Raw genomic sequence first — 26,974 nt, forward strand, 5'->3', positions numbered from 1 at the left:
CACCATCTCCTGACTTGGTTTGGAGTCCCTACAGGAAGTGAAGCAGCTGTGGTAGAGGAAGAGGAGAGAATGGGCAGAGTGGGTGGGCTCTCTGATTGACGTCTCTCACAGACAATCCAAATATTTCTGCAGTAACAGGAATTTCCAGAGGTTTGGGAAACTGACCGGGGAAACGGAGGCGACTTTGAGCAGCCGATCAGGTGGGGATTTAAACTTGTCATTGTCCCATCTGAATAAAACCTCACTTATTGCAACTGCTGTCTCCGTCCCACTTGGTAAACATTTGACAAGAGATTTCTAGTGCGACAAATAATTCTTACAGTTATAAAACCTCCATACACAGCAGCTCATTCAAACAGAGGAACAACCAATCACGGGCAAAGTGTGCAACAAATCATTCTCACACATTATCAACCTTTGTGTACTTCAAAGCATGCACACAAAGGTAAAACCGTATGTTGTGTTTGTACTCTGGGATAACACAGGCTGCAACTCAATGCAACTTTGACCAATAGATATTCCAGACTTTGAAGTAATTCAATGTGATTTATTGAACCATTAGCACAGTTCTCTATGAGTTTGACTCTCCTGCTAATCTTGCTATAGTAACTCAGTCTAACTAACCAGCCTGCTCTCAGCCACGTGGTGGGTGTGATGCTTCTGATCTGCCCCTGGCCTACTCTCTAAGTGTCGCCTGTGGAAAGAGACAGAGCATGTGTGCCCTGTACTTATATATGGGTTGTGTAATGCCCCCTTGTGGTAGTGTCACCTCTGGATGTCTTGATTGCCCATTGGTCGTGTCCTATTCTATGTGCTCATTAGCTGTATGTCTGCATGTCATGACGTCTCTGGTGCTCCCTCTAATGTTAACTTAGTCGTAGTGTATTTACATTAACCCCTTGTGTATTTACAGTGATGCATATCACCACATTCCCCCCTTTTTCATGTTACATATTTTCTCTATAATGTTCAAGAAAAATTGAACATAAACAGGTAAATAAGCGATGACATGTACAAGTTATGATGACTGTGATGACGATACAAGATAAAAGAATAGTTATGATGACATTGAGGATCATACAATACCAAATAATAGTTATGAGTCCAAAATTCATGAATTTACACGGTCGAGTGGCTTTCGTGTGCTGTTATGGAAGTGTCGATGTTGATGTTGTCATTCCCTTGTGAACGCCGTCAGTGTCCTGGTGTTTACGTAACCAAGAAGTCATCGAGAGGTGTTCAAATGGTCAAATCACTTCATTGTCTGAGGTGGACTCTTTTTTTTAATGCTTGTGGTAGCAATTCTTGATGACATCTTTCCTGAAAGCTGGTTTGCTTGTCCGTAGTGTAGCAAACGTGAATTGGTAAGATGCATTGACATCCCATGGTATGTTTGCACTCTCGCCATTGTTCTGAGCGGAGCAGCAACATTGTCCTTCATGGGCAGAGTTGTACCATGTCGTCGCAGTTGTTGTTCTATTGTTATTGTCATTGTTGTTATTGACGTGCTTGTTGTTGTGTTTGTTGCGCTCAATGACCACACCGAGTTGAGAATTCAAGTCCTTCACAAAGTTACTTGTGTCAGTGCCCTTTGTGGCATCTGCTGTTTTATTGAGCGTGCCTTCTCTGATTCCTCGGCGCTGTCTGGAATCATGTCCGGTTCACTTGAATCATCTTTGGCTTGTCGATGCTCCCCGCCTGGAGTCATTTCAGGTTCTCGTGGAGAGGCTCGAGTAGATGAGGTTTGAATTAACGTGGTGTCACTGGAGTCACCAGTAGCCTCACTTTGATTGTCGAGTGCCTCTGTACATACTAGCTGAGATCTGTCAGTCTCGCTGAGATGTTGCACATCTTGTATGGCAATTGTGAAGCCTTTGTCACTTGTCGCACATACAGTGGGTAGACCTTCAGTGTCTTCTTGTCAGTTAGATGAGCTGGGTAGACTGTCAGAGTCTTCTTCTGGTGGCTCAAATAATCTGGGTAGACTTTCATAGTCTTTTTGTTGTTCACGTGAGCGTGGTAGACTGTCATCGTCGTCTTGCTGTGCACTTGAGCATGGCAGACTTGCATCGGTCTGCTGCTGGTTGCTCAGATAAGGTTGCTCGACCTTCATGGTGTTGTTCATGCAAGGACTGTGCTCTGGTTGCATTACTGGTCAGAGAGGGTATCACAGCTGTGCTGAAGGAGGGCACTATGGAGGACTCGAGCAGTGAGGCGATCTGGGCAGAGCTCAGAAATAGGAAGAGTGCGGTAATAATGTTGGGGCTGTACTACAGACCTCCCAACAGCGAGCGTGAGATAGAGGTACAAATATGTAAACAGATTATGGAAAGATGTAGGAGCAAAAGGGTGGTGGTGATAGGAGATTTTAATTTTCCCAACATTGACTGGGATATACTTAGTGTCAGAGGTCTAGATGGAGAAGGATTTGCAAGGAGATCCAGGAGGGTTTTCTAGAGCAGTATGGGAAGGGGCCATACTGGACCTGGTGTTGGGGAATGAGCCCGGCCAGGTGGTTGAAGTTTCAGTTGGGGATTACTTTGGGAATAGTGATCACAATTCCTTAAGTTTTAGAATACTCATGGACAAAGACGAGAGTGGTCCTAAAGGAAGAGTGCTAAATTGGGGGAAGGCCAACTCTACCAAAATTCAGCAGGAGCTGGGGAATGTGGATTGGGAGCAGCTGTTTGAAGGTAAATCCACATTTGATATGTGGGAGGCTTTTAACGAGAGGTTGATTAGAGTGCAGGACAGACATGTCCCTGTGAAAATGAGGGATAGAAATGGCAAGATTAGGTAACCATGGATGACAAGTGAAATTGTGAGACTAGCTAAGAGGAAAAAGGAAGCACACATAAGGTCTAGGCGACTGAAGACAGACAAAGCTTTGGAAGAATATCGGAAATGTAGGACCAATCTGAAACGAGGAATCAAGAGGGCTAAAATGGGTCATGAAATATCTTTCGCAAACATGGTTAAGGAAAATCCCAAAGCCTTTTATTCATATATAAGGAGCAAGAGGGTAACTCGAGAAAGGGTTGGCCCAGTCAAGGACAAAGGAGGAAAGGTATGCGTGGACTCAGAGAAAATGGGTGAGATTCTTAACGAGTACTTTGCATCGGTATTCACCGAGGAGAAGGACATGACGGATGTTGAGGTTAGGGATAGATGTTTGATTTCTCTAAGTCAAGTCAGCATAAGGATGGAGGGTGTGTTGGGTATTCTAAAAGGCAATAAGGTGGAAAAGTCCCCAGGTCTGGATGGGATCTATCCCAGGTTACTGAGGGAAGTGAGAGAAGAAATAGCTGGGGCCTTAACAGATATCCTTGAACACGGGTGAGGTACCGAAGGACTGGAGAATTTCTAATGTTGTCCTCTTGTTTAAGAAGGGTAGCAGGGTAGCAGTGATAATCCAGGTAATTATAGATCGGTGAGCCTGATGTCAGTGGTAGGGAAGCTGCTGGAGAAGATACTGAGGGATAGGATCTATTCCCATTTGGAAGAAAATGGGCTTATCAGTGATAGGCAACATGGTTTTGTGCAGGGAAGGTCATGTCTTACCAACTTAATAGAATTCTTTGAGGATGTGACAAAGTTGATTGATGAGGGAAGAGCTGTAGATGTCATATACATGGACTTCAGTAAGGCATTTGATAAGGTTCCCCATGGTAGGCTGATGGAGAAAGTGAAGTCTCATGGGGTCCAGGATGTACTAGCTAGATGGATAAAGAACTGGCTGGGCAACAGGAGACAGAGAGTAGTAGTGGAAGGGAGTTTCTCAAAATGGAGAACTGTGACCAGTGGTGTTCCACAGGGATCCGTGCTGGGACCACTGTTGTTTGTGATATACATAAATAATCTGGAGGAAGGTATAGGTGGTCTGATTAGCAAGTTTGCAGATGATACTAAGATTGGTGGAGTAGCAGATAGTGAAGGGAACTGTCAGAGAATACAGCAGAATATAGATAGATTGGAGAGTTGGGCGGAGAAATGGCAGATGGAGTTCAATCCGGGCAAATGCGAGGTGATGCATTTTGGAAGATCCAATTCAAGAGCGAACTATACGGTAAATGAAAAAGCCCTGGGGAAAATTGATGTACAGAGAGATCTGGATGTTCAGGTCCATTGTACCCTGAAGGTGACTGCGCATGTCGATAGAGTGGTCAAGAAGGCATATGGCATGCTTTCCTTCATCGGAAGGGGTATTGAGTACAAGAGTTGGCAGGTCATGTTACAGTTGTATAAGACTTTGGTTTGGCCACATTTGGAATACTGCGTACAGTTCTGGTCGCCACATTATCAAAAGGATGTTGGTGCTTTGGAGAAGGTGCAGAGGAGGTTCACCAGGATGTTGCCTGGTATGGAGGGCGCTAGCTATGAAGAGAGGTTGAGTAGATTAGGATTATTTTCATTAGAAAGACAGAGGTTGAGGGGGGACCTCATTAAGGTCTACAAAATCATGAGAGGTATAGACAGGGTGGATAGCAAGAAGCTTTTGCCCCAGAGTGGGGGAGCAATTACTAGGGGTCACGAGTTCAAGGTGAGAGGGGAAAAATTTAAGGGAGATATGCGTGGAAAGTTCTTTACGCAGAGGGTGGTGGGTGCCTGCAACGCATTGCCGGCGGAAGTGGTAGAGGCGGGCACGATAGCGTCATTTAAGATGCATCTAGACAGACACATGAATGGGCAAGGAGTAGAGGGATATAGATCCTTAGAAAATAGGCGACAGTTTTAGATAGAGGATCTGGATCGGCGCAGGCTTGGAGGGCCGAAGGGCTTTTCCTGTGCTGTAATTTTTCTTTGTTCTTTGGAGTCTTGCGTTGCTTCCATCGTGGAGTCTGTCAACGAGCCCGCTGTGGAGGCTTGTATCGCTCTCTCTGTGGAGTCTGGCATTGTTCCCTGTGTGGAGTCATGCAGTGGTCTCACTGTGGAGTCTGTCATGCTTTCTGTGTGGAGTCAGGGACTCTTCGTGGTGCGTGGACCAATCCCTTGGCGTCAGGCCGCTCTCGGTGGGCTTGTACTGCTCTCTGTCTCTTGGCGTCAGGCCGCAGCAGAATCCTGTACTCATGAGTCGGGATGTCATCTATGCTGGGCTGCGGATCCTCAAATCCAAAGAACTCGTCCATGACTGTGTTGGATGCTTCAATGTGCAACACATCTTGTTGCGGTTAGGATTTGTACTGAGGTCGCCACGTCCAATGATGAAATCATCGTCTGAGTCGTAGTCTTCAAGGACTAAATCATCTCTTAGGGCGGTGCTAACTGCTTGTCGCAGGGTTCTGCAGAGGTTACTTTCAGCTACTGATCAAAGTCCAGACATTGTGCTGTCGTTCCAGGTGAAAGAATTGTGTTTTCTGGGTTAAAAAAATTTTTTTCACTATTTTTGGACATTTCCCCTTTAAGTGGATGTGGTCCGGGGCCTCTGACGTAATGACGTTTGTGACGTAGAGCGTAGGAATGGATTGTGCATGCGCAGATTGCTTTTCATCCACTGTGCTCTCTATTCTCAACTGCGAAACACTGTTCCGCCAGTTCGCGTCTTCTCGGGAACTGCGCATGTGCGGCTCCTTGCGCAAGATGGCTGCCAATCAAAATTGCCGTTTGCTTCTGTTGCAAGCCTACCTTTGCCTCGTGGTGAGTGTAGGTGCCAGTTTTACCGATTTCTGTTGTGTTCACCTCGCAGTCGTTTTCAAACTTGTCCAGGACTGTCTGGAAGTCTCTCTTGTCCTGCCCTTTGGAGTACTTGAAGGAGTTGAAGATTTCTGTTGCACTTTCACCCGCAATGGTGAGTAGAAGATCTATCTTCTCAGCATCGGCCACGTCATATAGGTCGGGTGCTACCATGTAAATTACAAATCTCTGCTTGAATGCACGCCAGTTGGCACTGAGATTGCCGTGGTACCTGAGCTGCTGAGGAACCGGAATCTCGATCATCTTGCCTGGGTGATGTTGCTGGTAGTCACGGATCTTGCTAAGTTGAACTATATAGATTCAACAGGCACGACTGGTACCATGTTGTGTTATGTACTCTGGGATAACACAGGCTGCAACTTCATGCAGCTTTGACCAAAAGATACTTCAGACTTTGAAGTAAGTTCAGTATGATTTATTGAACCATTAGCACAGTTCTCTATGAGTTCGACTCTCCTGCTAATCTTGCTATAGTAACTCAGTCTAACTAATCACTCTGCTCTAAGCCACGTGGTAGGTGTGATGCTTCTGATCTGCCCCTGTCCTACTCTCTGAGTGTTGCCTGTGGAAAGAGACAGAGCATGTGTGCCCTGTCCTTATATATGGGTTGTGTAATGTCCCCTTGTGGTAGTGTCACCTCTGGGTGTCTTGACTTCCCATTGGTCATGTCCTATTCTATATGTTCATTATAGGGGCAGCACGGTAGCATAGTGGTTAGCACAGTTGCTTCACAGCTCTATGGTCCCAGGTTCGATTCCCGGCTTGGGTCACTGTCGGTGTGGAGTCTGCACGTTCTCCCCGTGTGTGCGTGGGTTTCCTCCAGGTGCTCCGGTTTCCTCCCACAGTCCAAGGATTTGCGGGTTAGGTGGACTGGCTATGCTAAATTGCCCTTAGTGTCCAAAAAGGTTAATTGGGGTTACTGGGATAAGGGGGTGGGGTGGAGGCAGTGTGTGCTTGAGTGGGGTGCTCTTTCCAAGGGCTAGAGCAGACTCGGTGGGCCGAATGGCCTCCTTCTGCACTGTAAATTCTATGATTAGCTGTATGTCTGCATGTCATGACGTCTCTGGTGCTCCCTCTAGTGTTTACTTAGTTGTAGTGTATTTACATTAACCCCTTGTATATTTACAGTGATGCATATCACCACACCGTACACATGCAAGGTTTGTGACAAAACCTTCACACAGTTACCGAGCCTCACGAAACATCAGACAATCCACATGGAAGAAACATTTCAAGTGTGAGGTTTGTGACACCTACGAGGCTGCTGATACACCTGACAATTCACAGGACACAAATCGTTCAAGCGTGTAATAAGGGCTTTACATGATCATAGGAACTGGTGAGACACCAACACGTTCATCCAGAGTAGAAGCTGTTCATGTGTAAGGCCTGTGAAAAAATGTTGACACAATTATTGAGCCTCCTACTACATGAGACAATCCACATATCAGAGTAACATGTCAGATTTGAGGTTTGCAGTGAAGCTTCTGTGCATCTTCAAACCTCCTGGGAAATCACAGAATTCACACAGGTGAGAAACAATTATGTGCAATGGTTTTTAGAAGGCTTTACCTAATCGTAGATTTCCTGAAGCACAAGCAGATCCACACTGGTGACAAACCATTCAGGTGTGAGTTATGTGACAAGCATTTCACACAGGGGAGAAACCCTATTGGGGAGTTCTGTAATAAAACCTTCACAGTTGTCAGATCTCCTGGAACCACACAGGAATCAAACCCTTCCGGAGAGACGCGTGTCAGAAATGTTTCACCTATTCCTCTCTCGCTAAACTCCAACGTCTCCACATGGATTTGGAGCCGACTCACCTGCTTCCCTTACACTGAGAGTTATCTGTGTTATTAACCCTCCAGTGCTCACATTGGGAGCTGTCCTTTCAAAGCACAGTCTGTCTCAGCAGTGTCTGTATCTAACCTCACTCACCATCAGTCCAATCATTTCAAGGTCAATTTCATCAGTGACCAGATCGCCAAATATCACCAAATGAAGACATCTATATGTAAGACATCAGTAGAAGCTTTTGTATAAACTCAGTATCCTTTCAAAGCAGCATCAGTGTCATGAAATAGAGGCAGTATTAAGAAACTAAGGGGAATTTTAGCATGGCCAATCCACCTAGCCTGCACATCTTTGGACTGTGGGAGGAAACCGGAGCACCGGGAAGAAACTCATGCAGATCCGGGGAGTAAGTGCAACCTCCACACAGACAGGCGCGAAGGCCGGAATTGACCCTGGGACTCTGGAACAGTGAGGCAGCAGTGCTAACCACCGTGCCACCGTGCTGCCCTCAGAAGAGACAATGACAAGTTTAAATCCCCACCTGATCTGCTGCTCAAAGTCGCCCCCGTTTCCCGGTCAGTTTCCCAAACTTCAGGAAACTCCTGTTACTGCAGAAATATTTGGATTGTCTGTGAGAGACATCAGAGAGCCCACCCACTCTGCCCATTCTCTCCTCTTCCTCTACCACAGCTGCTTCACTTCCTGTAGGGACTCCAAACCAAGTCAGGAGATGGTGAGTGAAGGAGCAGAATTTAGAAGAATTACATTGCACAAAATCCACACTAATGTTCAGGCAGTCTGACTATCCTGTGGGCAGTCAGGTGTGGAAATGCCCCTTATGCTGTGTGAGAAGATCCAGCTCAGAGACCTGTTTACTCGGTGCTTTGTGCTGAGCTGTTTGATTGGCTGTGTGTTGGATATTGAGGGTGTTTATTGGAAGCATTTCCCTTCTGATTTACAGACTGAGTTTTGTTGATGGGTCATTGCTGAATATGAGAAGGTGAGGTGTAATTATCTGGGAGGGGCAGATGAACATGGGATGTGCAGTCTGAGTGAGTGCAGTGTATCTAATTTCCCAGGATAAACCCGAACCCTTCAATCAGCTGCACTGAAGCAATATTTTCCTGAGCTTCCTGCTCAGTGTGTTTTCTTCAAATAATTTTGGAAAACAAGGGAATAAATTTCAAAATCTCCATTGAATTAACATTTCTCCTGAGTATTTTTCTATTCAACACATATTCTAAGAGTAAAACTGGTCTGTCTTCATCAACACATCTCAGACCTCACACTTAATTGGTAGTTCATTTTACACTCCGCCTGACTGTCTTTTCCATTGTCCTCACAGTGCCTGGGAAGATGGGGTGGGTCTGAGCAGAGGAAGAAAAGTAGCCACATTGTCTGTTCCTGGTCACTATCCAGGGTCCCTGCTGGAAACAGAAGGTGTGTGACAGTCAAGTGAGGAAAAAGAAAGGGCTTATATCTGATCCCCACACAGGGGGTTAGCAGACTGACACTTATTGTGTAAACATCTCTAACTGAGGAATCAGTCTCTTCAGCAGAGGAGAAGGAGTTGGAGGCAATCATTTCCTTTTCCTGTTTTACAGAAGGATTGTATTGTACTGTACTACACCAGAGAATACAGAGAGGATAGACACCGCAGATAGAGCCTGACCACCACCCAAGGAACAACTGCAAACCTGTGAGACGATATCCTATCATCCAAGCTCAACACAGGGAAGGTTGTGCAGTGAAAACATTAACTGGAAACCAGTCAGGTTAGGTGTGTGGATCTGTTCAACAACTTAACACAAGGCATGGAAGTGAAACCATTTAAGTGTGAGACGTGCGATAAAGCTTTTGGGACATCTAGCATTCTCTTAAGACACCAGAGAAAACACACAGGGGAGAAACCCTTTAAATGTGAGGTTTGCAAGTTGACTTTCACCCAATTTGGTCAGCTCCTTCGGCACAGGAAGATTCACACTGGGGAAAAACTGTTCACCTGTGAGTTGTGCAGGAAATCATTCTCACAGTCATGTAATTTCTGTAGACACCAACGCATACACTCAGCCTTTACACAGTCTTCTAAACTCCTGGTCCATCAGAGTTCACACAGGGGTAAAACCATTCACGTGTGAGGTGTGTGACCAATCATTCTTGTCATCATCAACTCTCCGCTCACATCAACGCATTCACACTGGGGAGAGACCATTCGCCTGTGAGGTATGTGGCAAATCATTGTCACAGTTATCGACACTCTGTGTACACCGACATACTCACACAGGAGAGAAACATTTCAAGTGCAAAGCGTGTGCCAACTCATTCTCGGGGTCATCACACCTCCGTGTGCATGAATGCATTCATAGAGTGGAGAAACCATTCAAATGTGAGACATGTAACAAATCATTCTCCCAGTCCTCAAAACTGCTCCTCCATCAGAGGATTCACATAGGGGAGTGACCCTTCAAGAGTGAGGTTTACGATGAAACTTTCTTGATGTCTTTGACCCGCCTGGGACACCAGAGGATTCACACAGGAGAGAAACTTCTCAGTTGTCAGGTATATGATGAGGATTTCACACAGTCAGCATATATCCTGCTCCATCAACAGACAGACCCACACACACACACAGTGGAGAAACCCTACTGAGGTGAGTTCTGTACCCCTGGAATAGGTGAACCCACATGGGGACTACCTAACTACAGTCTTACTCGTCTGTCATCAGTACTAGTGTTTCTCTTTACGCAAGCTCAGTGAAAAGGATATTCAGTGGTATTGGGGCACAGAACAAGAAGCAGCTTTCACTCCCATCAAGCCACGAGTGACATCAAAGCCAGTGCTGAGGTACGATGGTGTCAATGATGCAGTGAGAGGCCGGTAAAACAGGACTTGGAGACACTCTCATGCAGCAAGAACAACCAGTTGTGTTTGTATTCGGAGCATTTACACAAACTGAAAAATGCTATGCACAGATTGAGCCAGGAAATTGGCTTAGCTTGTGAGCATTTCAACCAGCACCTGTTTAAGAGAAAGTGATGGTCTGACCACAAACCACTTCAAAGCATCTTTCTCAAACTGCTTTCATCTGCTGCAAAGTGATTACAGTGGATGTTATTTCATTTGCAGAGATATCATTTGGAAGTCAAGACCTGAATGTTTTCGAGGTTATGGGTGTTGGAACATAGCAACAAGAACAGTTTGCTCATGTATGTCAATTTTCGTTGTGGATTATGTGTCATGTTCAATGGTTTAATTGATCAGAATTTGATTATCAGTCGATTCTTAGATCTATGCAATTGTGCTTGATTGCTTAAACCTGTGGGTGGAGCTACTAATTTAGTTCCATGGAGAAGCCATGGGCGGGATTTTCTCACCCCGGGGCCGGGTCGGAGAATCGCCGTGACCGACGCGTATCACGCAGAGCGGGGCCATTGGCGCCGGCGCGGTTGGCCAATGGCGAGTCCCGCAAGCGGCGTTCTAACATGGTCTTACCCGGCGGGACTTCGGCGTGGAAGGGTCCGGGGGCGGCGGGTGGGGGTGGGGGGGTGGGGGTGGGAGTGGGGGGGGGGGTGGGGGGGGCCTCCGGTGTGGCCTGGCCCGCGATTGGGACCCACCGATCGTTGGGCCGGCCTCTCCGGCTGTGGGCCTCCTTTGTTCCGCGCCGGCCCCTGTAGCCCTACGCCATGTTGCGTCGGGGCCGGCGCAGAAAAGGGAGACACCGCGCATGCGCAGTAATCGCACCGGTCCTACCGTGCATGTGCGGACCCGCAGCGCCCGTCTGACGCCGGGATCGACAGCTGGAGCATCATGGGTCGCTGATCCTGAGACCACCTTGACGCCGTCGAGAAATGTGACGCCGTTTACGACAGCATCAACACTTAGCCACAGGATCAGAGAATCCCGCCCCACGTGTATAGAATGTTGTAATTTATGAGATTTTTAAAAAGTACCTAAATAAACCTGTTCAATTTTGAACTAGTGTCAGCTCTGCATTGTTCTGCGATGAAGCAATTATCTAAGATATATAGCAAACCTGTGAACACACAACACTCTTTATTTGCCATGATAGTACATGTAATTGTTTTTATATAAGTGGGGTATTTGGATAAATACCTCTGTAGTATTAGTTGTCACCTGCAAATAAAGGTTTGAGGACTGTAGCCATTTTGACACAGCATGTGGATCATTGTTTAAAATTCTAATTGCTCCAAATAGGAGGAACAAATTTCCTGACGCTTGGGAAACTGACCGGTGAAATGGAGACAACTTTGAGCAGCAGATCAGATGGGGATTTAAACATGTCATCGTCCAATCTGAATAATATCACTTATTGCTGCCCTGGTAAATGTTTGCCAGAGATTTCTAGTGTGGGAATTACATTCTTCATCCTCGGAGGCTTTCACACTGACAATATCAGTGTGGGATGTGTAGCCTCAGATATGTTTGACAGCAGATCAGAAGAGGAAGACCTGCAGCATCCAAAGCAGCAATGATGTGCAGTGGTGGGATCAGCACATGTCCAGAAGAGAGGAACACAGAGGAAAGGAGTAATTTTCCACTAGGTCTTGACTCTAGCTGGTTTTGGGGGGACTGGAATTGATTTTGAATTAAAGGAGTCTGTGTTTCTAAGATAAATCCATTGTCTTTTTTTAAAATTTAGAGTACCCAGTTATTTTTTTTTCCAATTTAGGGGCAATTTAGCGTGGCCAATCCACCTACCCTGCACATCTTTGGGTATTGGGACTAATGCAGACAAGAGGAGAATGTACAAACTCCACACAGACAGTGACGCGGGACCGGGATCGAACCTTGGTCCTCAGCGCCGTTGGCAGTACTACTAAGCACTATGCCACCATTCCGCCCTTCAATCAGTTTTCTTGATTGAGTTAATAACAGACGGGCAAAGAAGCCATTTTGAGACTAATGATCGTGGCGTCTTTGGCCATTTTGTATGCTGCATTAGTGTTTCACCGTTTTATGATTCATTCAAAGCTCTGATTGAGTTATGTAATTAATCAGTTGAAAGCCGAGACAAACTATCAAAGCTTTTTATCTTATACGCATCAGGACAATCGTAATAGATTTCCAACAGTAATGGGAACAACAATTTATACTGCATGAGACGAGAATGATGTTGGGTTCACAAGTGGACACTGATTGGTGGAACAATAGTTCCCTGGTTCATTCACCAGGGAAATCCCTTGACCAATTCGCAATTGACCTGCCCAGTTTGAGTTTGAACAAAATCTGGAGTTAACTGTATCATGCTGGAATCTGCAAGGCAATGTCTCCGCAAATCAGGGTTCACAACCAACCAATCAGCTGTCTAGATGAGACAAAACGCCTTCACAGCATGTCTCTTTTTAAACAATACTCCAGTTCTGTACTACCGAAGAACCAATGAATATGTTACAGGAATATAGGATTTCGGAGCAGTGGGCCATTCAGCCCTTTGAACCTGCTCCGCCATTCAGCAATATCATGACTTTCTTGGGTGGCGCAGTGGTGCAAGCATTGAGCTCATTTGTTCGTCTTACAAGAATCCTGAGTCTTGCGCACCTTTGGCACTTTCGACTTTGAGACTGCAGGATCGACCTGTCGATCACGATCGACTATTTGGAGACTACGTTAAGAATAAAGACGCGTTTGTTCTTTATGGGAGATACATTGCTGACATTTTGAACTGGGTGTCACTGGGAATCATTAATATATACTGTGAACAGTTAGGGTCCTACCTCAAAGATCCCTGCGGTACCCCACTAGTCACTGCCTGCCAATCAGAAAAAGGTCAGTTTATTCCAACTTTCTGCTTCCTGTTTGCTAACAAGCTTTCTACCCATCTCGACACGACCTGTATTCCCATGTGCTTTAATTTTACATATTAATCTGCTATGTGGGACCATGTCGAAAGCCTTCTGAAAGTCTAAATGAACCACATCCACTAGTTCTCCCAGGTCAATTCTACTAGGTGCATCTTCAAAGAATTTAATCGATTTGTCAAGCATAATTTTCCTTTCACAAATCCATGCAGTCTTTGTCTGATTACACCACTGCTTTACAAATGCTGTGCTATGAAATCCTTGATAATACATTCCAGCAACTTCCCTACTACTGATGTTAGGCTCACTGGTCTATAGTTCCTTGTTTTCACTCTACCTCCCTTTTTGAATAGTGGGATTACATTTATTACCCTCCAATCTGTAGGAATCATTCCAGATTCCAAAGAATTTGTAAAATGACCACCAATGGGTCTACTATTTCTCGGGCCACTTCTTTAAGTTCTCTGGGCTGAAGATTATCAGGCCCTGGAGATTTGTCCATCTTCAATCCCATTCATTTCCCCAAAACTATTTCTTTACTAATATTGATTTCCTTCAGCTCCTCACTAAAACTTGTGTTTCTCAGAACTTCTGTACATTATTCATGTCTTCCTTTGTGAAGACAGAAGCAAAGTACGAATTTAGTTCCTCAGCCATTTCTTTGTTCACTGTTATGAATTCACCGATTTCAAACTGTAAAGGACCTACATTAGTTTTTAGGAATCTTTTTCTCTTTACATATCAATAGAAACTTTTACAGTCAGTTTTTATGTTCCCGACTAGTTTACTTTCAAAATGTATTTTCCCCTTCTGAATCAATCCCTTGGTCTGCCTTTGCTGAATTTTAAGCTGTTCCCAATCCTCAGGTGTATTGCTTTATCTTGCTAATTTGTATGCCTCTTCTTTGAATCTAATACTATCACTAATTACCCTTCTAAGCCATGGTTTGGCCACAGTTCCCTTTCTACTCTTGCGCCAAATAGGAATAAACAACTTTTGGAGTTCACCTGTTCGTTCCTTGAATACCTGCCATTGCCTGGCCGCTGTCCTTCCTTTCAGTAATGTTTCCCAGTCCGTCATAGCCAGCTCATGCCTCATACCATCATAGTTACCTTTATTGAGGTTCAGGATCTTGGTCTCAGAATCAACTACCTCACTATTCACCTTGATAAAGAATTCTACCATATTATAGTCACTCATCCCCAAGGGTTCGCTCACAACTAGATTGCCAAAGAATCCTTTCTCATTGCACAACATCCAGTCCAAGATGGCCTGTTCCCTTGTTGGTTCCTCAACATACTGGTACAGAAAACCATCCCCAATACACACCAGAAATTCCTCTTCTATTTTACTGTGACAATTTGAGTCACCCAATCATTGGCAGATTGAAGTCACCCATAATCACAGATGTTCCTTTATCACATGCATCTCTGATTTCCTGTCCAATGCTATTCCCAACATTACCGCTGCAGTTTGGTGGGCTGTATACCACCTCTCTGAATGTTTTTTGACCTTTGATGTTTCTTAACTCGACTCAGGCTAGTCCTTTTCATATTCCTTGGCCCGTCCCTACTATTGTTTCATGTCATTATATGATACAAGCTTTGATTTCTCTCTATCACTTTCCTTGTTCTCCTTTCTGTCTTTTTCTCTTGTTCTTGATTCTCCCTGCTCTGAATCCTTACATAAGTTCCCATTCCCCTGCCTTTAAAACCCCCTCAATTGCTCTAGCAAGTGCCCCGGCCCCCCTCCTCCCCATGCACATCAGTCCTGGTCCTGACCAGATGTAAACCGTCCAGTTTGTACAGATCCCGCCTCCCCCAGAACCGGTCCCAATGCCCCAGGAAACTGAAACCCTCCCCCTCATACCATCTCTTCAGCCACATATTTATCCAATACATCCTACTATTTCTACTCTGACCAGCATGTGGCAGTGGTAGTAATCCTGAGATCATTACCTTTGAGGTCCGACTTCTCAACTTTCTTCCTAACTCCCGATATTCTGCTTTCAGGACCTCATCCCTTTTTTTTACCGAAGTCGTTGTACTGATGTGCACCATGAAGATGTAATTAAAAACCAATTATATCAGCTCAGTGACAGTCAGGACCAAGGGTCTGGCCAGTCGTGGCCTGACAGTCACTGGGGTGAGAATCAGAAAAGAATAGAAATATGAAATCTGGCAAAATTGAAATGATTTCAAGGGGAAGTCTGAAGCCTTAAGTCAGACATTTGCACAAATGTGTCTCCAGATATGGAGATTAATTTCTATGCTGTTGGATTAACAATATAGAGATTGAGAGTTCAAATCCAACCATGGTAAGTTATATGCGTAGAATTACAGAGCAGAAACAGGCCATTCAGCCCGATTGCTCCATGCTGGTGTTGATGCTTCACACGAGCCTCCTCTTACCCCTCTTCATCTCATCCTATCAGCAAATCCTTCTGTTCCTTTCTCCCTCAGGTGTAGTTTCCCCTGGAAGATTATATTCTATTTATCTCAGCCACTCCATGGAGCAAAATACATTTTTAAAATGAAATTTGTTGAATAGAATCAAAATAAAAACATGAAAGCTTTCATATTGTCTGAAAAAACCCAATCTTGTCCTTCAGGGAAGGGGATGTGCTACCATTGTCTGTGACTGCCGGAGTGACTTTGGGATTTGTCAGCCTCGCACCCCTCACTTGCTGATTGCCTGACCACTCACTCTGTCTGTCACCCCTTGCCTGACACTAAACCCCTTTCCAGCTTTATAATAGGGGTCAGAATTCTGATCATAGCACATCTAGTGGTGGGAGAGGCAACTCCAGACATAGTAGCACAGTGGTTAGCACTGTTGCTTCACAGCGCCAGGGTCCCAGGTTCGATTCCCGGCTTGAGTCACTGTCTGTGCGGAGTCTGTTAGTTCTCCCTGTGTCTGCGTGGGTTTCCTCCGGGTGCTCCGGTTTCCTCCCACAAGTCCCAAAAGACTTGGTAATTTGAACATTATGAATTCTCCATCCGTGTACCGGAACAGATGCCGGAATGTGTTGACTAGGGGCTTTTCACAGTAATTTCATTGCAGTGTTAATGTAGGCCTACTTGTGACAATAAAGATTATTATTATTAAATTCTCATCCAAATCATTAATATAAATAACAAGTAACAGTGGACCTAGCACTGATCCCTGAAGCATACCACTGGTCACAGGCCTGCAGTTTGAAAAACAACGCTCTATAACCACCCTTTGTCTTCTGTCGTCAAACCAATTTTGGATCCAATTGGCTACCTCATCTTGGATCCCATGAGATTTAACGTCATGCAAAAACCTAGTGATCCCTTTGAACTCAAGGTTCCAGTATGTGGCATGTTGCCAAGTGGTAATGGTCACTTTGGTCGGAGCTAGGCTTTACTTTGCGCTTGGAGGGCTGAACTGGTTGGAACACTCAGAACAAGAGGGAGCACAGTGGTTCACACAGTTGTTTCACAGCTCCAGGTTCCCAGGTTTGATTCCCAACTTGGATCACTGTGTGTTATGGGCCAGGGTTTAGAGAACCCAAAGTGTATCATAGAGTTCACCTGACCCACAACTTTTAATAGATTGTGGTATGTGGAGCACACAGCCCACTCTACAGGTATGGTAGAGCAGAAATGGAAAAGTATTTTTTAAAGTAAAACAATGTTTATTCTATGAACTCAAGTTAACTTTTTTAAAACATACAGTGAACATGTTAGCAAGCATTAATTCAAATACAACCCCCAAGGAATACAACACTAAGTAATCCTTTAAGCTTTCCTTTTAACATCCATAAGACTTAAAACACCTTTTACCAGAAGCACATCAGGTTAAAGTCACTACTGTTATTAGTTTTAAATCACCAGGATCGATTTACAGTCTTTACATTACAGAGATTCATACACCTTCTGGCTGTGGACTGCAGCTATCCAACTCTGAAAACGAAACTAAAACACACCCTGCAGCAAACAGCCTAAAACGAAAGTAAAAAGCTGACAGATAGCCCAGCTCCACCCCCTCTCTGACATCACTGCAGTAGTAAACACCCATTTCATAAAGGTACTCTCACTACAGATATTTATATAAACACCCATTTAGAACATAGAACATAGAACGATACAGCGCAGTACAGGCCCTTCAGCCCACGATGTTGCACCGAAACAAAAGCCATCTAACCTACACTATACCATTATCATCCATATGTTTATCCAATAAACTTTTAAATGCCCTCAATGTTGGCGAGTTCACTACTGTAGCAGGTAGGGCATTCCACCACCTCACTACTCTTTGCGTAAAGAACCTACCTCTGACCTCTGTCCTATATCTATTACCCCTCAGTTTAAAGCTATGTCCCCTCGTGCCAGCCATTTCCATCCACGGGAGAAGGCTCTCACTGTCCACCCTATCTAACCCCCTGATCATTTTGTATGCCTCTATTAAGTCTCCTCTTAACCTTCTTCTCTCCAACGAAAACAACCTCAAGTCCATCAGCCTTTCCTCATAAGATTTTCTCTCCATACCAGGCAACATCCTGGTAAATCTCCTCTGCACCCGATCCAAAGCCTCCACGTCCTTCCTATAATGCGGTGACCAGAACTGTACGCAATACTCCAAATGCGGCCGTACCAGAGTTCTGTACAGCTGCAACATGACCTCCTGACTCGGGAACTCTATCCCTCTACCAATAAAGGCCAACACTCCATAGGCCTTCTTCACAACCCTATCAACCTGGGTGGCAACTTTCAGGGATCTATGTACATGGACACCTAGATCCCTCTGCTCATCCACACTTCCAAGAACTTTACCATTAGCCAAATATTCCGCATTCCTGTTATTCCTTCCAAAGTGAATCACCTCACACTTCTCTACATTTAAACTCCATTTGCCACCTCTCAGCCCAGCTCTGCAGCTTATCTATATCCCTCTGTAACCTGCTACATCCTTCCACACTATCGACAACACCACCGACTTTAGTATCGTCTGCAAATTTACTCACCCACCCTTCTGCGCCTTCCTCTAGGTCATTGATAAAAATGACAAACAGCAACGGCCCCAGAACAGATCCTTGTGGTACTCCACTTGTAACTGAACTCCATTCTGAACATTTCCCATCAACCACCACCCTCTGTCTTCTTTCAGCTAGCCAATTTCTGATCCACATCTCTAAATCACCCTCAATCCCCAGCCTCCGTATTTTCTGCAGTAGCCTACCGTGGGGAACCTTATCAAACGCTTTGCTGAAATCCATATACACCACATCAACTGCTCTACCCTCGTCTACCTGTTCAGTCACCTTCTCAAAGAACTCGATAAGGTTTGTGAGGCATGACCTACCCTTCACAAAGCCATGCTGACTATCCCTGATCATATTATTCCTATCTAGATGATTATAAATCTTGTCTCTTATAATCCCCTCCAAGACTTTACCCACTACAGACGTGAGGCTCACCGGTCTATAGTAGCCGGGGTTGTCTCTGCTCCCCTTTTTGAACAAAGGGACCACATTTGCTATCCTCCAGTCCTCTGGCACTATTCCTGTAGCCATTTCTTAAAGGTACTCTCACATGACACCTCCCCCCAAGAAAAAAAAAAAAACATCAACTTCAAGATGGTTTTATTTTTCACCTTTTCACTATCCTTTAAGAAATGCCCACAGTAAATCTACTTTTTTGTTTCAAAAAACAACACACGCAAACAGGTATAATAATGTAGTCCATTTTTTTTTCGTTTTTCTTCCACCAACTGAAATCCTTCTCGATTGACAGTCTCTTTGAAGAAGAAGGTCCTTGCACAGCCCGTCCATTTCTCTGCACCTCGGCATTTCCCTTTACAGTCAGATACTTTAGTTCAATCTGACCACAGAGTCCCTTGCAATTCTCCAACACATGAGCATTGGTTATCACAGCTTTCAGGCAGTCAAATGCCTGTTGAAAGTCCGCTGTCCACTGAAATTTTGAACGTTTCTTCAGCTAGTCTATCAGTGGAGCAATCACGCTACTAAAATTTTTCACAAATGTTCAATCAGATCCATTCATGCCAAGAACTCGCAATATTTCCCGTTGTGTCGATGGTATCGGAAACTCCCCAATAACTTTTGTTTTCACATCCCATGGGACCATTTGACCCTGTCCGATTGTATGGCCAAGGAAAGTGACTTGGGCCTTTCCAAATTCACTTTTGGCTAAGTTCATCACCAAACCCGCCTCCGGAAGTCTATCAAATAACTCAATCAGATGTTTTAAATGTTCTTTCCATGTCTGGGTGAAAATTACCAGATCTTCGATGTACACCGCACAATTGGGTAATCCTGAAACGACTTTGTTAGTTAACCGTTGAAATGTGGCTGGGGTGTTTTTCATGCCAAATGGCATAACTTTGAATTGGTATCCCATCTAGAGTCACAAAAGCTGAAATCTCCTTCGCCCTTTTGGCTAGAGGTACCTGCCAGTAACCGTTAAGTAAATCCAGTTTGGAAATAAAAGCTGATTGTCCCACTTTCTCAATGCAATCCTCCAAACGTGGGATAGGATAAGAGTCCGTTCTTGTAACTGCATAACCTTTCTATAGTCCACACACAACCGTTGGGTACCGTCTGGTTTTGGTATCATCACTATGGGTGAGCTCCATTGGCTGCAACCCACTTCAATTATGCCATTTTTAAGCACACTCTCAATCTCTTTGTTAATCTGTGCCAATTTTAACGGGTTAAGTCTGTATGGATGTTGTTTGATTGGAACAGCATTTCCCACATCTACATCATGTATAGCCATTTTAGTACGTCCCAATTTATCTCCACAAATATGCCCATGTGATATCAATAACTCTTTCAGGTCAATCCGTTTTTCCTCTGGAAGGTAACTCAACAATTGGTGAGTCTTCCTTCTATAATTCTATATTGACTGGAAAAGATATAGTTCGAGTACAATAGATGGGTCGTTTTTTGTACAGTGTGTGCAGGAGGGTTTCCTGAAACAATATGTTGACAGGCCAACAAGAGGCGAGGCCACGTTGGATTTGGTTTTGGGTAATGAACCAGGCCAGGTGTTGGATTTGGAGGTAGGAGAGCACTTTGGGGACAGTGACCACAATTCGGTGACGTTTATGTTAATGATGGAAAGGGATAAGTATACACCGCAGGGCAAGAGTTATAGCTGGGGGAAGGGCAATTATGATGCCATTAGACGTGACTTGGGGGGGATAAGGTGGAGAAGTAGGCTGCAAGTGTTGGGCACACTGGATAAGTGGGGCTTGTTCAAGGATCAGCTACTGCGTGTTCTTGATAAGTATGTACCGGTCAGGCAGGGAGGAAGGCGTCGAGCAAGGGAACCGTGGTTTACCAAGGAAGTGGAATCTCTTGTTAAGAGGAAGAAGGAGGCCTATGTGAAGATGAAGTGTGAAGTTTCGGTTGGGGCGATGGATAGTTACAAGGTAGCGAGGAAGGATCTAAAGAGAGAGCTAAGATGAGCAAGGAGGGGACATGAGAAGTATTTGGCAGGAAGGATCAAGGAAAACCCAAAAGCTTTCTATAGGTATGTCAGGAATAAGCGAATGACTAGGGAAAGAGTAGGACCAGTCAAGGACAGGGATGGGAAATTGTGTGTGGAGTCTGAAGAGATAGGCGAGATACTAAATGAATATTTTTCGTCAGTATTCACTCAGGAAAAAGATAATGTTGCGGAGGAGAATGCTGAGCCCCAGGCTAATAGAATAGATGGCATTGAGGTACGTAGGGAAGAGGTGTTGGCAATTCTGGACAGGCTGAAAATAGATAAGTCCCCGGGACCTGATGGGATTTATCCTAGGATTCTCTGGGAGGCCAGGGAAGAGATTGCTGGACCTTTGGCTTTGATTTTTATGTCATCATTGGCTACAGGAATAGTGCCAGAGGACTGGAGGACAGCAAATGTGGTCCCTTTGTTCAAAAAGGGGAGCAGAGACAACCCCGGCAACTATAGACCGGTGAGCCTCACGTCTGTAGTGGGTAAAGTCTTGGAGGGGATTATAAGAGACAAGATTTATAATCATCTAGATAGGAATAATATGATCAGGGATAGTCAGCATGGCTTTGTGAAAGGTAGGTCATGCCTCACAAACCTTATTGAGTTCTTTGAGAAGGTGACTGAACAGGTAGACGAGGGTAGAGCAGTTGATGTGGTGTATATGGATTTCAGCAAAGCGTTTGATAAGGTTCCCCACGGTAGGCTATTGCAAAAAATACGGAGGCTGGGGATTGAGGGTGATTTAGAGATGTGGATCAGAAATTGGCTAGCTGAAAGAAGACAGAGGGTGGTGGTTGATGGGAAATGTTCAGAATGGAGTACAGTCACAAGTGGAGTACCACAAGGATCTGTTCTGGGGCCGTTGCTGTTTGTCATTTTTATCAATGACCTAGAGGAAGGCGCAGAAGGGTGGGTGAGTAAATTTGCAGACGATACTAAAGTCGGTGGTGTTGTCGATAGTGTGGAAGGATGTAGCAGGTTACAGAGGGATATAAATAAGCTGCAGAGCTGGGCTGAGAGGTGGCAAATGGAGTTTAATGTAGAGAAGTGTGAGGTGATTCACTTTGGAAGGAATAACAGGAATGCGGAATATTTGGCTAATGGTAAAGTTCTTGAAAGTGTGGATGAGCAGAGGGATCTAGGTGTCCATGTACATAGATCCCTGAAAGTTGCCACCCAGGTTGATAGGGTTGTGAAGAAGGCCTATGGAGTGTTGGCCTTTATTGGTAGAGGGATTGAGTTCCGGAGTCGGGAGGTCATGTTGCAGCTGTACAGAACTCTGGTACGGCCGCATTTGGAGTATTGCGTACAGTTCTGGTCACCGCATTATAGGAAGGACGTGGAGGCTTTGGAGCGGGTGCAGAGGAGATTTACCAGGATGTTGCCTGGTATGGAGGGAAAATCTTATGAGGAAAGGCTGATGGACTTGAGGTTGTTTTCGTTGGAGAGAAGAAGGTTAAGAGGAGACTTAATAGAGGCATACAAAATGATCAGGGGGTTGGATAGGGTGGACAGTGAGAGCCTTCTCCCGCGGATGGATATGGCTGGCACGAGGGGACATAACTTTAAACTGAGGGGTAATAGATATAGGACAGAGGTCAGAGGTAGGTTCTTTACGCAAAGAGTAGTGAGGCCGTGGAATGCCCTACCTGCTACAGTAGTGAACTCGCCAACATTGAGGGCATTTAAAAGTTTATTGGATAAACATATGGATGATAATGGCATGGTGTAGGTTAGATGGCTTTTGTTTCGGTGCAACATCGTGGGCCGAAGGGCCTGTACTGCGCTGTATTGTTCTGTGTTCTATAAGAACATAAGAACTAGGAACAGGAGTAGGCCATCTGGCCCCTCGAGCCTGCTCCGCCATTCAATGAGATCATAGCTGAACTTTGTGGACTCAGCTCCACTCTCCGGCTCGTACACCATATCCCCAAATCCCTTTATTCTTTAGAAAGGTATCTATCTTTTTCTTAAAAACGTTTAAAGAAGGAGCCTCAACTGCTTCACTGGGCAAGGAATTCCAGAGATTCACAACCTTTTGAGTGAAGAAGTTCCTCCTAAACTCGGTCCTAAATCTACTTCCCCTTATTTTGAGGCTATGCCCCCTAGTTCTGCTTTCCCTAACCAGTGGAAACAACCTGCCGGCATCTATCCTATCTATTCCCTTCATAATTTTATATGTTTCAATAAGATCCCCCCCGCATCCTTCTAAACTCCAGCACTATCTGGTGTTTTTAACCACATAATTCACCTCACTTAATTTCCTTTCAATCTGATAAGGTGCACAAAACCTAGCTTCTAAAGGTTCCCCTACCACTGGTAACAATACTAAAACTTTATCTCCACAGGCAAAACTACGAACTTTGGATTTCTTGTCTGCTACCCGTTTCATCACATTTTGTGCAACTTTTAAATGTCTAGCCAATTCACCTGCTCTATTTAATCATTCGCTAAAATTTGACACGTAATCCAATAATGTAATTTCCAATTTCTCACTCACCATTTTTTCCTTAATCAATTGAAGTGGTCCTCTTACCTCATGACCAAAGATTAGTTCAAAAGGACTAAATTTGGTTGATTCATCAGGTGCATCCCTAATTGCAAACAGTACGAATGGAATTCCTTTATCCCAATCTTCTGGATAATCGTGCCAATAAGCCCTCAGCATTGTCTTTAATGTCTGATGCCACCTTTCTAATGCTCCCTGCAATTCTGGATGATACGCAGTTGATTTAAATTGTTTTATTCCTAAGCTATCCATAACTTCTTTGAATAACCTTAAGGTAAAATTTCATCCTTGATCCGATTTTATTCCTGTGGGTAGTCCATATCTGGTAAAGAATTTAAGTAACTCCTCCACAATCGTTTGAGCTGTAATATTACGTACTGGAATGGCCTCTGGAAACCTAGTAGACACATCCATTACAGTCAAAAGATATTGATTCCCACTTTTTGTTTTAGGAAGCTGTCCTGTGCAATCAATTAGGACCCTTGTAAAAGGTTCCTCAAATGCTGGAATGGGTCTTAAGGGCGCTGGTTTTATCACGTCTTGAGGTTTCCCTATCACTTGACATGTGTGACATGATTGACAAAATTTAACGACATCTTTATGTAGTCCAGGCCAATAAAAATGTTTTTGGATTTTAGCATGAGTTTTCCTTATTCCCAAATGACCTCCCAGTGGTACCTCATGTGCAACTCGCAACACCTCCTTTCTATACCCTACTGGCAATACTACGTGATGAACCTCTGCCCACTTTTCATCCACCTGCATATGTAAAGGTCTCCATTTTCTCATCAAGACATTACTTTTACGGTAATAACACTCTGGTATACACGCAGATTCCTCTTCCATGTATGCTTTCTGATACATCCGGTTTATTTCTACATCTTTTTGTTGTAACTCCGCCAATTTTCCTGAACTAAAAATATCCGCCTCATCCTCCACCTGTTCTTGTTCTTTTTCAACCATCTGATCAAAATTCGTTCCTGATAATTGCACTTCAACTTCATCTTCACTTTTTGATTTCTCCTTTTGTCTTAAGCTGTGACTTTGCGACCTTGTTACCACACAATCTGAAAAAATCCCAGGATAATCGTCCATCAACACATCAGTTGTCTGATTTTCCAATGGCTTATCAACCACAGTAGACATCACTCCCACCTGCGATCCAGTTATATCATTACCCAAGATAAACTGTATTCCAGGACAAGATACCACTTCATCACTCTTCACTGGACTTTCCAACCTTACCTTATATAATGGAACGCTACTCCTCTCACCCTGAATTCCACATATCACCATCTTTTCTGGCAACATTCTTCCCAAACTACATAATTGCTCATCTCTTACCATTAAAGATTGACTAGCCCCTGTATCTCTTAAAATTGTGACTTCTTTACCTGCTCCTCCTGATACACATGAGTAAACTTTACCCACACAAGTAAATTATTTAAAGAGATCTGGCACCTTCTTATCAATCACCTCTTGATCAGGCGGCACAATCTTTTGCACCTCCTTCACTTATGTTAGGCTTTCCTTTACCACTTTAACAAACCCCACTGTCTTATCCCATCTTACCACATCAGCCTTCCCAGTGCTTTTCTTCAACCACCAACACTGTGACTTTACATGGCCTAGTTTATTACAGTGAAAACATTTGTTATGGGGAGGTGTTTTCAGAACCCCAAAATAGATCATGGAGTTCAACCAACCCTCTCCCTTTAATGGATTTGTTGCTTTTCGGAGCACACAACTTTTTCCCTGGGTGTGGAATTACAATTATGGACACGTGGGTTTTTAAACACAAAACACTGTTTATTCCATGAACTCAACCTAACATCTTAAATAAACCTTGAATCTCTTAACACCCCTTACTTCAAAGATAACTCAGAAAATATTGCAACCGTAAATAACTCCTTAAACTGTTCCTTCAAACTTCCAAGAGACTTAACACCTTTAAACAAAATCACATCAGGTTAAAGGATAAATATATTTTCTGTAGAATGGCAGAGATATATTAGCTTGGTTGATTTCAGCTCCAGCACCTTGTTTTTTCCCTGCAAACTCTCTGGACACACACAGACACCCTGCTTTTTCCAACTGGCTTTCTCCTTTTAATCAGCTCACAGCAAAACAGCCAGGCACGTTGAAGCTGCTCTCAGCAAAACCAGCCGGGCACTTTTTAAAACTGCAAAAACCCAACTGCAAAACTTGCAGCTCTTTGGAAACACACAGACACACACACACTGCTTTTAAACTGAAACTAAAAACCTGCAAAATGGCTGAACTGAGCTGAGCTCCACCCACTCTATGACATCACTGTTATCTTAAAGGTACATTGCTTACACATCCAATTCTTAAAGGCACTCTCGCATGACACATTTGAAACTTTTCATGTCTCTTCCACCCTCCTGGATTTCTTTTTTAATCTGAGGTACACTTGCCTTATTATCTCCCATCAGCTCACCTTTACCTTTACCACTTGAGTATTTCTCATGTCCCCAGTTTCTATCCCTCACAGGCTGAAACTGATGTTGGAAACCAAGTTTTGATTTATGAACTAATTCATAATAATGCCATTTCTGTTGCAAGTCTCGCAGTTTTAACCCTCTGCTCTTCCACATGAGTTCTCACTACATCAGGAATTGAATTTTTAAACTCCTCCAAAAGTATAATTTCTCTGAGAGCTTCATACGTTTGGTCTATTTTCAAAGCCTTTATCCACCTGTCAAAATTGCTCTGTTTGATCCTTTCAAACTCCATGTATGTTTGACCAAATTCTTTCCTTAAATTTCTGAACCTTTGTCTGTAGGCTTCAGGCACTAGTTCATATGCACAGAAGATGGATTTTTTCACCTCCTCATACGTCTCAGATACCCCCTCCGGTAGTGATGCAAACACTTCACTAGCCCTACCTATCAGCTTTGTTTGAATCAGTAATACCCACATGTCCTGTGGCCATTTCATTTGTTTTGCCACCTTCTCAAATGAAATGAAAAAGACTTCTACCTCCTTCTCATCAAACCTTGGTAAAGCTTGGTCATATTTAAATAGATCCCCACCAAGCCTTCGACGATTACGCTCTTTCTCACTATCCTCATCACTAGCAACCAACCGTACGTTTCCCTTTACGTCTTCCAATTTTAATGGCTATTTTCTGAAGTTCAAACTCTCTCTCTTTATCTTTTTCCCTGATCTGTATCTCCCTTTCTCTTTCTTTTTGTTCTGCTCGGGCTATTCTTTCTGTTTTCCTTCCTTCTCTCTTTTTTTCCTCTCTCTCTCTTTCTCTTTCTTTTTCCTCTCTCTCTCTTTCGTATTCAAGCTGCTTTAATTCTTTCTCATGTTCCATTTGTTTAATATGTAACTGAATTTTTGCCATTTCCAATGAGTCAAACTGTATCTCAGGCAACTTAAATGCTTAGCCACCGCCATAATTACCTCGTCTTTTCACATTTTGTCAGGTAATGTTAACTGCAATGTTTTTGACAAATCTAACAGTCTGCTTTTAGTCTCTGTCCGTAAGGTACTGCGTGTGACCGTCTCCACCCCCAAAACCTTCTGAGCCTCTGAAAGAGCCATTGTTCACAACACACTCCCCACTTAAACTAGAATACCACACCTGAAAAGCAACCACAATATGCTCAACCCTCACTGTCTTTAAGTTCACTAAG

The 26,974-nt window shown here is 44.1% G+C and overlaps 1 long non-coding RNA gene across 2 annotated transcripts; it reads left to right on the forward strand.

Moving 5' to 3' along the window:
- The first annotated feature begins 33 nt into the window (after positions 1–33).
- LOC140390160 (uncharacterized) lies at positions 34–12,103 on the forward strand. Of its 2 annotated transcripts, none has more exons than XR_011934570.1 (3): positions 34–200; positions 9,093–10,694; positions 11,704–12,103. It is a non-coding gene; the product is annotated as an uncharacterized lncRNA (long non-coding RNA). The 2 variants fall into 2 exon arrangements; XR_011934571.1 differs by lacking the exon at positions 34–200 and adding an exon at positions 8,200–8,221.
- The last annotated feature ends 14,871 nt before the right edge of the window (positions 12,104–26,974 follow it).

The sequence above is a fragment of the Scyliorhinus torazame genome, chromosome 14 (assembly GCF_047496885.1).
Source record: "Scyliorhinus torazame isolate Kashiwa2021f chromosome 14, sScyTor2.1, whole genome shotgun sequence".
Lineage (NCBI taxonomy): Eukaryota > Metazoa > Chordata > Chondrichthyes > Carcharhiniformes > Scyliorhinidae > Scyliorhinus > Scyliorhinus torazame.